We start from the raw sequence: 16,331 nt of genomic DNA, 5'->3' as shown, positions 1-16,331 counted from the left end.
TTTAAACACAATTTATATTTTTTAACAAAAAAGGCAAATAACAAAAAAAAAAGTGTGCTCTGTGATTCCTTTAATACTTGCTCAAGTATGTATTTGTATGTGTTCTTTACATATGAGCATAAATGCATTAAAAAGAACAGAAAATGATATTCTGCTATTAATGGTAACTACTTCTAGGGTGTGAGTGGGATTAGTGGTAGGAGTGAAAAGAGACCAACTCTTTAATCCTGAACACAGTTATTCATTGTTTAGAATATTCCTACAAGAATGCATTCGTATATTGCCTGCGTAAACTAATAAGTACTGTTCAAAAGATGGGGGGAAAATATGTGGTTGGCCCATGAGTGGACCTGGGCATGGATGTGGAATAAAATTTTATCATAGACTCAAGGATTTCAAGACATAATACAGCCAAGGGATATTCTAAAATGAATATTGACAGCAGGGAGGTTCAGTCCCCATCTATAGGTTCTCTGAGGTTAGGTCAGAGATCCCTAACTGCTTAAAAGTCACGAGCTATGTGTTTATCAAAATAATCATGCTTTCCCTGGAATCTCCCAAAATGTTCCTGACACCATATTGCAAGAGCTCTTCAAAAGGTTCCTAACTGTGTAAGTAACAATGCCAACCCAGCCAAAGTGTGGAAATCGAGGCCCACCCTTGACATGCTGATTGAGTTACCACCAGAACGGGTGTGATTACCCTGTTATGGGTACATACCTTATGTATTAGAGGCTTAAGAAAAAGGTAAATTGAAATGTCATTTTTTTTTCATATAAAAGCTTTTACAGACCTAGGGACTGGTACAATATGCTACAGTTCAGGACACATCCTAGGAATTCAGCACAGCTCTCTTCCTGACATAAGACTAAAAACTGCCTAACAAATCCCATGTAACACTTGGGAATGCAAGCTAAGAAGCCAAATGAAAATATTTTTGATTGTGGGTTTTCAGCCTGAGAATTAAGCTCTGATTTTAGTGCATCCTAGAGTCAATAACTTACTACATGTGTTTCTGTCTGTTAGAGGTAAGCCTGCTTCAATGCAGTGATGCAGGATTGGGTGGGAAAAGAGTCAGGAAATATTCAAAACTAAAGCCAGGTATTCAGTCATTCACATTGTCCTCTCTCCAATTTCAAGAGGCAGGTTCATACTGTGCCACAGGCAGCTTCTAGAACAGAGGGCCAAATTGGCCCAAATGTCTAAAATCCTTTTAGCTGAATCCATTATACTAATATCTGACAATTATGAACTAAGTCTCATTTAACATGCTTGGATGCTCTCACTTAAAAGGCAATAATTATTGAAAGGAGTGAGTTGTATAAACCTGCTTCCCAGCACGTTGGTTGACAAGACACCCCACTGGTTATAATGCAACCATCAGGCAGAGCTTTTTATATTTAATGTTGAACAAATTATCCTTTATAAATGGCAGATTGAGGATTCTCACTGTCAATCTTGCTTTCCATTCGGCTACATTTTCATTTCACAGAACATCTTGAATCTAGCTGAGGGAGGTCCCTAAAAATATAGAGCAAAAATGAATGCGAAAGGAAGACGGAAGTCTAATAAGAACCTCTCAGCTAAATCAATAACAGTTAGGTATCTTTTCAGTGAAAACTCCTTCAAAGGGTGACTTCCAAAAACCTAAGGTCAGTGCATGCCTCTGCATACAAGGCAAGAGTATCAAGAGAAGTGGGGTTGGGAAGACGTGTGTTTGCCCCATATTAAGTGTCTTACAGTGCAAAAAACATATAGAATACAAAGGTGCAAGGCATTGTTAAAGGTCATCTAATCTGACTTACTGTAGAAATTTCCATTTGAATGGAAATTCAAACTCCATGTGATTACTCTTCTTAATGGGTCTTTCAAGGCCTCCTGAAAGGAGTCCTTTGCATTGCTGGACAGCTCTCTCCTCAAATTCTTTTTATTTTTTTTAATGTTTATTTATTTATTTTGAGAGAGAGAGATAGAGGGCAGGTGGGGGGAGGGGCAGAGAGAGGGGGACAGAGAATCCCAAGCAGGCTCCATGCTGTCAGTGCAGAGCCTGATGTGATGCTCAAACTCACAAACTGCAAGATCATGACCTGAGCTGAGCCCAAGAGTCAGACGCTTAATGGACTCATCCACCCAGGCGCCCCTCTCCTCAAATTCTTAATCATGAGCCACAACCTACAGACTTTTAATTTCTACCCATTTGCCCCTCCAGAGAAACAAACCCCAACTGATTTTGCACCATAACCTTCTTTGCTAGAATATAAAATTGCATAATCCCCCTTAAACTGTTTTAAATCATGATATCATTTTATGAGGAATAGGAAAAAAAGTAATTTTAAATGACTCTTCCATTTTATATGAGGATACCATTTAACATTCTGTTAGAAGGTTTGTTTTATTATAATCAGGAACACAAAGCAAACAAGCAAGATAAATTTTTATCTTTCCCTATTTATCAAATTCTATAAATGATGTAATTTACTTTAACCATGTGAAAAAATGCATTCAAATTATATTGCATACTGTTTGCAGAAGAATGAATCTTGAACTAAAGATAAAATTTTAAATATCTGTTTCAATATCAAGAATATTGTTTATTCGGCACTGGAGATACAATGATGGACAACATGTAGAGCTAGTCCCTATCCTCAGAGACTCTGATTCAGTTGTTCAGGAATGAGGCCCTGGCACTGGTATCTGGTGAAATCTACTCAAGAAATTGGAGTAGATTTCAAGTTGACACCACCCGTAGTTGGTGCTATGGAGTGGCTTCACTCTAAATGGAATGCAGGTTAAAACTGTTCACCTAAAAGATAATTGCCATACTCATATCTGACAAAGAACCCATATCTAGAATATACAAAGAACTATTACAGAATTTTTAAATTTTTTTTATTTATGTTTATTTATTTTTGAGAGAGAGACACACACACAGGGTGCCAGTGGGGGGAGGGGCAGAGAGAGAGGCAGAAACAGAATCTGAAGCAGGCTCCAAGCTCTGAGCTGTCATCACAGAGCCCAACATGGGGCTCAAACTCACAGACCGTGAGATTGTGACCTGAGCCAAAGTTGAAGCCGGATGCCCAACTGACTGAGCCACCCAGGTGCCCTGTGAATTTTTTTAAAGAAGAAAACCCCATTAAAAAATGCAAAATCTTGGACAGGCACTTCATAAGAGAGAATAGCCAAATGGCCAATAAAAAAAAGGTCTTTGTTTTCATTAGTATCACAGGAATACAAATTAAACACATTGGAATACCACCAGACACCCACCAGAATGGCTAACATGGGGGCGCCTGGGTGGCGCAGTCGGTTAAGCGTCCGACTTCAGCCAGGTCACGATCTCGTGGTCCGTGAGTTCGAGCCCCGCGTCGGGCTCTGGGCTGATGGCTCAGAGCCTGGAGCCTGTTTCCGGTTCTGTGTCTCCCTCTCTCTCTGCCCCTCCCCCGTTCATGCTCTGTCTCTCTCTGTCCCAAAAATAAACGTTGAAAAAAAAAATTAAAAAAAAAAAAAAAAAGAATGGCTAACATGAACAAACCAGACAAGTATCAAGTCTTGTCTAGGATGAAGAGCAACTGGAACTCTCCTACGTTGCTAATAGCAGTGTAAATAGGTATAAATTCTTTGGCAAATGATTTGACAGCATCAGCTAAAGCTGAATATGTCTGTACCCAGAGGCAATTCCTCTTCTAGGTATACTATAGTCAAAAGAAATAGGTACTTATCTTTCCCATAAGACATTTAGAAGAACATTATTGCACTATTCAGACAAATCAAAAACTGGAAACAACCAGGTCCCTCTGCAGTTAAAAGGATAAACAAATTAAAATACATTCACACCAAAGGATACTATATGGCAATGAGAATGAATAAACTACATCCTAAGATATGAATGAATCTCACAATATTGAGCAGAAGTAAGCAAAAAGAATATAATCTGTATGATTCAATTTTATGAAAATCAAAAACAGGCAGAATGAATCAATCATGTTAGAAGTCAGGATAGTAGTTACGTCTGGGAGAAGATAGTGACTGGAAGGGACCATAAAGAGGCTTCTGGGATGTTGGTTTGTTTCTATTTGGGGGCTGGTTACTTGGGTTTGTTCACTTTTTGGAAATTCACACTGATGATCTGACACCTTTCTGAATGTCATCATATTTCAAAAACTTTAAAAAATTACTCAACATAACAAATAATAGTAATCTCCTACTAGAACAGCATTTTCTAATTTGCAAGCTGTTTTCACACATGTTGCCCCATTCAATTCTCTCTTTAATCAACTGATGGACTCATTTGTTCACCAAAATTTATTGTATCTCATATGTGCAAGGGGCTGTGCAGGTGATGCAAACAATACAAAGGCTAATAAGACAGGGTCACTGCCCCTAGGAGGTTGTGGAACTAAACACTGGAAGAGAAATATGCTGTGAAGCAGGACTAGCAACAATAATTTATCGTCACCCACATACTAGGCACTGTGCATTACCTACATTCTCTCACATTTAACAAATTCAAGAAAATATTCTCATATTAGGTTTATTTTCTTCAGTAAAGGGTTAGCATGGTATGAAGGAAAATACAATGAAATTTTCTGGGAAAAGAAAAGAAATTTGCTTCCAGCTTCCAGAGTCTGTGTCTAGAGGGGCAAATATAAAGTATAAGCATGCTGACCTACTAACTTCAGTGATTTCATCAACTAGTTCCAAGGATCAGGGGATGAATTAAATTGATTCACAGGCCCAGAAACATAATTACAAATTCCATGCCAATATTTGTTTAATTTTATTATTTCACATGACAACACCTAATAGGGACTTTTATTTAAATTTATTTCCTGAAACCTAAGAAATTGAATCATGACCTGAGCCGAAGTCAAATGCTTAACCAACTGAACTACCCAGGTACCCCAGAACTTTTCAAATAAAGTACCAGTCTGAAAGAACATGAGCAAAGCTGTAATGCTAGACTGTGAAAATAATAAAATGACATAAGTAATTCCAAAAAAAGTTTAATGCTTCCATTTAATAGAATGTGGGCTTTACAAATGAATAAATCTCCCATGAGTTCATGTCTAGTATATATGTGACCATTCACATCAGTTATATAGCATGATAAATAGCACTTTTGAAAGCATGTGACTATATTTTACAAGACTAATCCTGTACAGCCCATGGAATTTTACAGATTCCCAATTCAGTAGCTTTCCATTAATATTTAAGTGGGTTTTTTTTATTTGTTCCAAGGTAACATTTGATTGATTTTATCCATATTTGGTCCATTCTCAAAATATACATCTTTTACTATTAAAAGTCCAACACTCTTGGCACAAAAACAGACATATAGATCAATGCAACAAAATAGAAAACCCTAAAATGGACTCATCATTATATGGTCAATTAATCTTTGATGAAACAAGAAAGCATATCCAATGGCAGAAAGACTGTCTCTTCAATAAACGGTATTGGGAAAACTGGACCATAACAAGCAAAAGAATGAAAATGGACCACTTTCTTACACCATACACAAAAATAAATTCAAAATGGATGAAAGACCTCAATATGAGAACTAAAACCATAACACTCCTACAAGAGAACATTGGCAGTAACTTCTTTCACGTTGACCATAGCAGCTTCTTGCTAGATATGTCTGAGACAAGGGAAACAAAAGCAAAACAAACTATTGTAACTATATCAAAATAAAAAGCTTCTGCACAAATGATATATCCAACAAAGGGTTAGTATATCCAAAATACAGAAAGAACTTCTAAAACTCAACATCCAAAAAGCAAATAATCCAGTTAATAAATGAGCAGAAGACATGAACAGACATTTCCCCAAAGAAGACATCCAGATGGCCAATAGACACATGAAAAAATGTTCATCATTACTCATCATCAGAGAAATGTAAATCAAAACTACCATGAGATATTACCCGACACCTGTCAGAATGGCTAAAATCACACAAGAAACAACAAAATGTGGAGAAAAGGGAACCGTCTTTCATTGTTGGTGGGAATGCAAACTGGTGCAGTCACTCTGGAGAAAAGTATGGAGGTTCCTTAAATAAGTTAAAAATAGAACTACCCTATGTCCAGCAATTGCACTACTAGGTACTTGACTCAAAGAATGCAAAAACACTAATTCAAAGGGCATATGAACCCCTATGTGAATAGAAGCAGTATCTATAATAGCCAAATTATGAAAGCCCAAGTGTCCATCAATTGATGAATGCATAAAGATGTTATGTACACACACACACACACACACACACACACACACACACACACACACAGGGTATATTATTCAGCCATAAAATGAATGAAAACCTGCCATTTTCAATGACATGGATGGAGCTAGATTATGATGCTAAGCAAAATAAGTCAGTCAGAGAAAGATAAATATCATATGATTTCACTCATATGTGGAATTTAAGAAATAAGAGAAATAAGCAAAGGGCGGGAGGGGGGGTGAGGGGAAGAGAGGCAAATCAAGGAACAGACTCTTAACTATAGAGAATTCATGAATTCATGATTACCAAAAGAGAGGTGAGGTGGAAGGGGGATTGGTTTAAACAGGTGATAGGGTTCAAGGAGGGCACTTGTCATGATGAGCACTGGGTGATGTATGGAAGTACTGAATCACTATATTGGACACCTGAAACTAATACTACATTGAATTTAAATAAAAACTTTAAAAAAATGCCCCCCCCCAAAAAAAGTCCAACACCTCAAAACAAAATGGCAGCCAATAAATTTCACCGTATGAAATGATCTGCTGTAACTAAATCATTCACTCAACCTTTATGGTGTGATGTCCCAAGTGCCGTGTTCCAGGCACTGTACTAGGCACAGATAAAGAAGCTAAATAACTGTAGGCCACCTCTAGAGAGCAGGGCAACTTGGAGTGGTCATACCTTGGAATACTCTTAATATCTGTGAAGAATGAACACAATGTTCCAGGCACTGTGCTTAGCACTGGGGGTTATAAGAATGAATGAGACAAGGGTCCTGCCTCAGAAAAGCTCACAGTCCTTGGAATGGACAAGCATGTAAGTGCATATGCTATGGGATAATTGTATCATAAAAGAGGTATGAACTGAATGCTATGGCTAGAGAGGGAGTCACATGTTATACATTATAAAAATAAGAAAGTTTCAAAGAAGCAATACATGAGCTGGTGGTGAAGGCAGAGGAGGCCACTCAAAGCAAGGGAAACTACACATGAAAAGTATAGGGGGAATCTTCCACTCTCTCTTTCCAAGTTCTTGTTTCAAGTTATAAACAGGACTTCAATCTTCTTAGAGATCTTGGAAAGATTCCTTTGACTTCTCACTCATTCCACCCTAGATGAAATTATGGCTGATGGGACTGTGGGACTGATGACACTGGGAAGCCTCAGTTCATGTGCTCACTTCCAACAGGAAGCAGGGGTGTTCCTCCAAGGTCTGCCAGCTCCTGGATTCCCCATCCCTGTGGGACGCCAGCACTTATCCAGCTGCTTCATCCATAACCAGCTGGGTATGCTCAATTCAAGACACTGGATCCAGGTTGCCTTTTCCTAGTCTAATTTACTCATTATAAAGCTGCTCTATCCATCCTTGACTCCTATGACCCTTTAGTCGTTTCAGAATCTGGAAAGAACTGATTTCCTCTTCAAAGGAGTCTCAAATCCCAATTACAAAGGTATTTCATTGTTTCAGAGTTTGATGTGTTACAAAAATGGTGGGAAATATAGCATGACCAATGTATAGAGGAAATGACAGAGAAGATAGAATTGGAGAGGGAGTGGGAAAATGGATTGATATTTTATATCATGGCAAGGAAAATTTACTTTATCTTGTCGGCAATGAGGAGACTATAGGAATCCTCAAGCAAGGTAATAAAATGATCAGATTTTTTTTGAACATATTAACTCTAGTAGTAAACTGATGGATTAATAACAGTTACAATATATTGTTTACGATGACACACAATCAATGCGCCATTGGTATCCCATATAGCACAATGTCTAAGTGTAAGAATCTCTAACTCTGCAATTAGCTATGTAACCTTCATCTACTAAGTTAACATCTCTCAAATTTAAGTTTAATAACCCTCTATGTAGATAGTACCTAGTGCATAGTGTTGATTGGAAGATTAATTACATGGGAAATTAGATGCATACAGTGAGCAATGGATAACGTTGACTTTTATTAGTTCTCTAACATCTGAGATCCTCATTGTCATAGCTAATGTACGACATCTAGAGTAATCATTAGTGTAGCAGTGCTGCTCAATTTCAATCCATGGTGTTCATTAAAATAAATCAAGAAACTTTCAAAAATATATATGCTGAGATTCCACCTCAAGATACTGATTCAATGCCTCTGTGGGAGGGCCCAAGCACCTGAACATACTGTAAGATCTACAAGTAATTCTGATGCACGGCCACAATTAAGGCTACTTAGTATGTCATAGATTAAACACCACTTTCAGATTCATTAGATTATATGTTTTGTTTACAGACCATAAATAGCACAGTAGTTGACTTGGAGTTTATAAACCCCTGTGCCTCAATTTCCAAAGTCAACATGAAGAAATAGGAACAGCATTCTTGTACAGAGCCAAGCTGTTACCTCAAGATAATAATGCACGCATCTAAGACCGGGAAAGCCTAGGTATATTCAAAGTAAGGGATCTAAGTGAGGTGATAAAATAGCAACCATACTGCTTAGCCCATAATTCAAACACACAAATAAGTCAGAGGTCAGATGTTACAGTAAAATCAGAAACCAAGAAAAAAAGGAAAAATCAATGCCTGCAATGGAAGGTCAGAGCAAACAGCTGGTGAGTAAAGAGACAAGAAAGCATAGAAGAACTGAAGATTCTCAAAGCTAGAAGGCAGGGCAGATGGTCAAAAGCCAAGGCAGGTTAGCAACAAGATAATCTACAAGCAGGATGAGCAGAAGAAAAGATACCAGGTACCAGCAAAAAGGAGAGTTTGATTTTAAGGCAACCTTCAGTCCCTGGCAGGAAGCCTTCTATACTTCCTGCTGCAGTACAAGTCAGTCTAGGCCTGCAGGCAGAAGCAAGTAAATGCATGAAAATAGAGAAGGTAAAGCCTAGGAGAGCAGGAATAGAACAAGATCGCTGGTGAATAATACTAAACAACCACAAAGACACAAAACCACTCAGAAACAATATTTATATTAAATATTACTAAAACATAATTTTATATTCAAGAAGCTGTGACAAATGATTGAAAATGTCACAGTAATGTGATTTAAAAAGAAAAATGGAACACAAAGAGTAACTTCATTCATTCATTCATTCATTCATTCAGCCAAATATCAATTATTGAATGCCTTCAATTGTCAAGTCCCTGTGCTAGGTACTGGATGTTGGGACAAAAACAGATCTCCAAGGATTTCATTGTCTAGTAGGAGTAACAAAAATGGAATTATTACAATGTGATTCATGAAGTCCTATGATACAATTAACATTAGGACATCAGGAAAGATGTCCCAATATGAAGCTTTGCAAAGTTCACAGAAATAAGTCAGAGGGAACATAATCTACTGTGAATGGGTAGCATGCACAAGGATGAGATGGTAAGAGAGGGCAAGGCATGTTTGAAGATTCAGAAGTAATTCAATATGGCTAGAGCATATGTTGTGAGGTTAGAAAAGCTGCAGGTGGAAAGACAGACTGGGGACCTCTAATGAAAAGCCATGTTAAAATGTTTGGATTTTATCCAAAATATAATTCCCTCTGACTTTAACAATTTTAAGTAGTATATTCAAAGATCTGCAACAGAAAATGCAACATGAAATAGAAAACCAAATAACACATACGAATTCAGACTTGCAAATATCCATGCATTGTCAATAAGGATTCTGGTTAAGAATGAACTGGTTTAGACCAGTCCTAAAAATACAGGGGAGCCCCTTTTCAGGGGGATAGCTCCAAATGTTTACATCAAAATGTATTCTGCCTGTTCCAGGATTCAGTATTAAAAAAAAATCATCTTAAAGTCTACAAAGATTACATCAAGGGCTATAAACAGATCTGACTTTATTCCATATTATTAAAAAAAATAAATATAAACCTTACAACATCTCTGAAAATGAAGGAAGGATAGAATAAAGAGTTATCACATCATATAAGAAGGATGTGTTGATTTAACTACAAAATAGTTAGAGATTACTATTTTTTGATAGCCCTACACTCTCACTTGTTTGAGGATATGATGTCAGTTTAGGGAACAGTCCCAGTGAAGATCATAAGGAAATTTATTTAGGGATTTTATCTCTTTTTCTAGACGAATATCCATCAAATCAATTTTTTTCCTATTCTTAGCATGGTGGAAATAACATACCACTGAGTGGTTTCAAGACATTACAAATTTAAGATCTGCAACTTCCACTGGGCTCCCTGCCCTGGCCAGCACATCTTAGCCAACTCCTTTTCTCATTTCCCTCAGCAGCTATGCCAAACACATTGGTGCCCAGGTTTTCTCACTCCCTTGCAGCCAACTGCCTTGCTCCTACTCACTGGATGTAGGAACCAAGTAGGAGAGGTTACACACAGTTGGCTAATGATTTTGAAATCAGTGGACAGCCAAGGAAATGCCCACATGTAAGGGGTAACTAGATGATGGTGGCCCTTAGAGAAAACTGAAAAGAAAAGGATAAAAAATCAGGAGGCAACTAAACATTTTAGCATTATGAAACTCAAACAGAATCAAATGCCACGGAGAGGTCAACTAAGTTAAGGGCCAAAGAGTCCACTGAGAATGGCAATATGATGATCATGGCAAGTAGTGACTTTATTTCAAATAATTTCAATGGGGTGATGAGAAATGAAACCAGGTTGTGGTTGGCTGAATAGCAAATGAGAATGTCAAAGAGAAAAAAAAGCAAGTGTATAGTACTCTTTCAAGAAGGTTGTCTGTGAAATAGGGAGATGTCATGACTGACTTAGAGGGACGGAAGACTGAAGGAAAGTTTCATTGTGGATATGGTGATGGCGGTGATGGTGGCGCAGCTGGTGAAGGAGGTGGCAGAAGTGACGGTGCAGATGACAGATATGAAGGTGCTCGTAGCAGTGGTGGTCTTGGAGGTGATGAAGATGCTAGAGGTGGCAGAGATAGTGGTGGTGAAGATGCTGGTGGCAGTGGGGGTGGTGGTTTAAGTGACGATCCCGGCGGTGATGGTGGTGGTAGTGGCAACAGTAGAGATGGAAATAGTAGTTTCAATAAAGAAAATAGTTGGGCATGTTTATCTGCCAAGGTGAAAGAACCATTAAGAGAAAGAGGACAAAGAAACAAAGGATGGAATGGGTCCCAAAGGAAAATAGACAAGGAGGTTAGCGCACAGGTGGAGGAAGCAGACTGCAACACCATCTTCCATAGTCAAGATTCCCAGAATGAACCACCTGCAGCTCTCCAAATGTGTCATGGACTTCTGTGCTGCTCTGCATTAGTACTGGTGCTCTTCTCTTAGCTTAGAACAGCCTTTCTACCTCTTGTCTTCTCTATCTTCTATGTTTTCTTCAAAATAGAATTCTGGATCTATCTCTTCCAGAAAGCCTTTTCTAATCTACTCCCCTAGTTTCACAGGATGCCTGTTCTCTGGGCTTCCATAAGACACCACCCACGGTCCATGGACTCTTCATACTCTGTTGCAATTGTTTAGTCTTCAGGAGAATGTAAGATCCATGAAAGCGAACATTGTATTTCATTAGAATTTTATTATGAATTCAACAAAATTAACATAGCACTACTACTACTACTACCACTAAAAATCCATTGAGCTCTGACCACATGCCAAGCAACAGAGAACAAATTTTAACCCACCTGCTTTTGTGAATAAAGTTTTATTGCAACAGAGTCACATCCATTCAATTTTATATTGTCTATGTCTGCTTTCTCACTACATTGACAAATTGAGTCATTGAGACAGACGAGAACGTACGGTCTGAAAATCCTAAAATGTTCATTAGATGACCCTATACAGAGAAAGGTTGCCAGCCCCTGGTTTACCAATAGAAATACAATAGTGAATCAGTCCTTTCTTATGGGAGTCTATACTTCAGTGGGAGATACAGGTAATTATCCCACAATGTGATAGGTTTTTTGAGAGCAGAAATTAAAAGTGCTATTGGAGCACATAGAATGATTTAATCTAAACTTTGGGGGATCAGGGTTTTTGATCTAGCATCTAGCACTGGCTGGCATACTAGTAGGTGCTTATAAGTGAACTGATTTTTGTTGAAGGGAAGAATTCATTTAGGACATGAAATACTTGAGCAAGCAGCTAACTGGGACATTATTCCAAAGGACTGCTGGTATTTCCACTACAGGACGCTAAACTCCAGTTATCCCATTGTAAAATTAAATTATCCAAATGTTTCATGCTCATATTCTGACTCCAGCTGCGATCTCCCCAATAAGACTCCAGCTGGGATCTCCCCAGCAATAAAAAAGAAAATCTGGTTCTGGTGCCTGGGAGTCTGACTATAACACTTGCTGACAGCAGGGAGACGTATGTAATCTTTATATTGTTCTTACTTCTTTCAGAAGACTTTATTGTGAATTTTTAATGCTAAAGCCTAGCTAAAAAGATGACCTTAATATCTTCTTGGTTTCTCTTGATTTTACACATACACATACATTCATATCAGACTCAATATTATGTCACAAATAATATGTACATCTCTATCTACACATATGTACACACAATATGTATATACAATTCCCACATCCTTCATACATACAATGTAATCTCATATCTTTAAGAAATATATGCAAAACTCAAATCTAATACATGCATACTTATATATAAATTTATCCTACATTAGAGATGGCAAAGAGGTTCTACTGAAGGGTCAATGACAATTAATCACAGGGGTTGCCTGTGGCACTAGGTTGAGAAAGTCTGGGAGGGAACTTCTGAGCACATAAGAACAAGAGGTCTATAATTCTTCTTTCTTTTTTTTAGAGGACTATAATTCCTTAGTGACATTGGCCGTAGATACCAGAGGTGAAATGGTGGACATGGGTTAACTTATTTGCCACTCCTGACACTCAAGGATCTCGCATTCACAAATTTCTTAAATATACTCTTGTCCCAAGCTTACCACATATAAATGGGCAGTGATTGGCTCTCCCAAGACCTGAGGCAGGTGGAAAGTTCTTGATGAAGATGACCTTGATGGAGAAAATAAGAATAATAACTTATATTTGCAAAGCACTTTACTTATTTCAAAGTATCCCCATGTGTATTATCTCATTGAATCTCTTCAATTTTCTTTATTTATAGATTACAAGGCCCAAGTCAGTAGGGATTAGCAGTTGCTCATCCATGGTCATGTGGAAATTGTGGCAGATACTGAACACAGAGGGTTTGACTCTCAGCTGTGATAACCTTCAGGGACAAAAGTCAGTATCCCAAGTAATTAGGGGTGGCACACTGCTCTGAGGTAAGAGTGATAAAGTGTTACCACGCATTATTTTACTCATTCATGTAATCAACAATCATTAAGTTCCTATTGTATATAAGGTACAATCACTGAGATTATGAAAGTGGTTTGAAAAGTTATTACAAGATGTTCTGAAGAGGGGCACCTGGGTGGCTCAGTCAGTTGAGCATCTGACTCTTCTTAATTTTGGCTCAGGTCATGATTGCACCTTGGGTGAGATGGAGCCTGTGTTGGGCTCTGTGCTGACAGCATGGAGCCTGCTTGGGATTCTCTCTCTCCCTCATTCCCTGCCCCTCCCCTGCTCGTGCAGGCACGTACACTGTCTCAAAATAATTAAACAAACTACAAAAAAGATATTTTGAAGAAAAATGTTATAGTACAATACAAGAACTTATTACAACATTACAAGTATTAAGCCAAATAATCAATGTAATGAATATGTAACTATCAGGGCACCTTGGTAGCTCAGACGGTTGAGCATCCAACTCTTGATTTCGGCTCAGGTCACAATCTCACAGTTCTTGAGATTGAGCTTCACTGCTGGCTCTGAGCTGACAGTGTGGAGTCTGCTTGGGATTCTCTCTCTTTCTCTCTCTGCCCCTTCTCCTGCTTGCACACACACATTCTCTCTCTAAAAGCAAAAATATATGTGTGTGTGTGTGTGTGTGTGTGTGTGTGTGTGTGTGTGTGTGTGTATAACTATCACTTCCCATGGGCCAGGCACTGTGCTAGGTGCCAGAAATACAAATAAGAAAAAAACAATCCCTAACGCTAAGGAACTCACAGGCATTTTATCTTAGTTCCCTACATTAATGCCCAATCATTCTAATAATCTGAATTCCATACACATCACCTGGGAAGTGCGTTAAATGTGAGAATTTCATTTATTTGGTTTAGAGTGAGCTCCAGAAATCTGAATTTTTAATAAGCTCCAAAATATCCCTGATGCAAGTACTGGTCCATGCACTTCACTATGAAATGCATTATTAACTCTTTCAAAGAGCCACATAGGCTGCATAAAATGTAGGAACCTGGTTCCTGGTCTGCTGGTCCCCAAAAGAATGAATACTTATAGGGTATTCTTCCATCCAGGCCTCTATGTTCAGGGCCAGTTTAAAGTATTCTGTAAACGGAAAACATTAATTCTATATATGTTCTGGTGATGATATTCTATACCTATATCTGCTCCTGTATCTGTACCAATGCTGGTGTATATAATCATAATGTGCAAATACACTAGTGCTTTAACATTGTTCAATACCTTTAGAACAACCTTTATAACTATAGCTGAATGGCAATAAAATGCCTTTATCACACCCCTATGCCCATATATGCATCATCAACAAGCTGGGGGGAAGCGCTATCCTAATCCTTTCATACCCATATCTTACCAACTTGCTCATTTGCTAGTTATTTTTCCTTTACCAACTACCTTAATAACCTTACCATCCGGATTTACCTTGCATAAAATTGTTAAAGACATTCATTTTATTTTTTTTTTCAACGTTTATTTATTTTTGGGACAGAGAGAGACAGAGCATGAACGGGGGAGGGGCAGAGAGAGAGGGAGACACAGAATCAGAAACAGGCTCCAGGCTCTGAGCCATCAGCCCAGAGCCTGACACGGGGCTCGATCTCACGGACCGCGAGTTCGTGACCTGGCTGAAGTCGGACGCTTAACCAACTGCGCCACCCAGGCGCCCCAAAGACATTCATTTTAATTTGATATGAACCTACTCCCTTGCATGAAATCATGGCAATATGCATGAGTATCTATATTTAAAATTTGTTTAGTATTTATTTATTTATTTATTTATTTATTTATTTATGTTAACGTTTATTTACTTTTGAGACAGAGAGAGACAGAGCATGAACGGGGGAGGGTCAGAGAGAGAGAGGAGACACAGAATCTGGAACAGGCTCCAGGCTCTGAGCTGTTAGCACAGAGCCGGACGCGGGGCTTGAACTCACGAGCCGTGAGATCATGACCTGAGCCGAAGTCGGACGCTTAACCGACTGAGCCACCCAGGCGCCCCATTGTGTTTATTTATTTTTGAGAGAGAGAGAGAGACAGAGTGTGAGTGGGGGGAAAAGCAGCGAGAGAGGGAGACCCAGAATCTGAAGCAGGCTCCAGGCTCTGAGCTGTCAGCACAGATCCCAATGCAGGGCTCAGACTCACAAACTGTGAGATCATGACCTTAGCGTAAGTCAGACATTTAACTAACTGAGCCACCCAGGCACCTCATGAGTATCTATATTTTAGCAGACAACTACATTATGTGGCCGTATAATACTATAAAGTTGTTAAAATAATTGTGTAGCAGAATAATTATAGACAAAATCATGTGTGACATTCTGAGGAAAAATTAAATTGCAAAATAGGAAATCCCACTTTAATAGAATATATATACATATATCATACATATGTGTGCATATAAAATACATATATTCATTTCAAATGCAGGAATATTTGTACTAATGTTTCCCTCAGATAATAGGATAATAAGTAATTATCATTTTCTGGGATTTTGCACTTAGATATTTTCTAAATTTTCTACTTTGTGCCCAGAGTAAGTTATTATTCAACAAGACAGTACCTTCAGTATGCTTCTATTTTATTTGAAAAGTTATATGGGAATAACATGCACACAAATATTATTAGTATTTATCTTTGAGTGGGAAATTACAAATGATGTTTTTCTTCTTGGTGCTTTTTTCATTTTTTAAATTTTCTATAATATGTATGTATAGTTTTACTTTAAAAAATTAAACAGAACTACAAAGAAAATCCAGAGCTGGATAAACAAATTATTCTCTAAAGGTAGAACATTAAGTCATTGTGAAACCTGGATATTTGGGGGTTTAAGGTCCTTT

Source organism: Prionailurus bengalensis, chromosome F2 (genome assembly GCF_016509475.1).
Source record: "Prionailurus bengalensis isolate Pbe53 chromosome F2, Fcat_Pben_1.1_paternal_pri, whole genome shotgun sequence".
Classification (NCBI taxonomy): domain Eukaryota; kingdom Metazoa; phylum Chordata; class Mammalia; order Carnivora; family Felidae; genus Prionailurus; species Prionailurus bengalensis.
Note: the sequence above shows the minus strand (reverse complement) of the source record.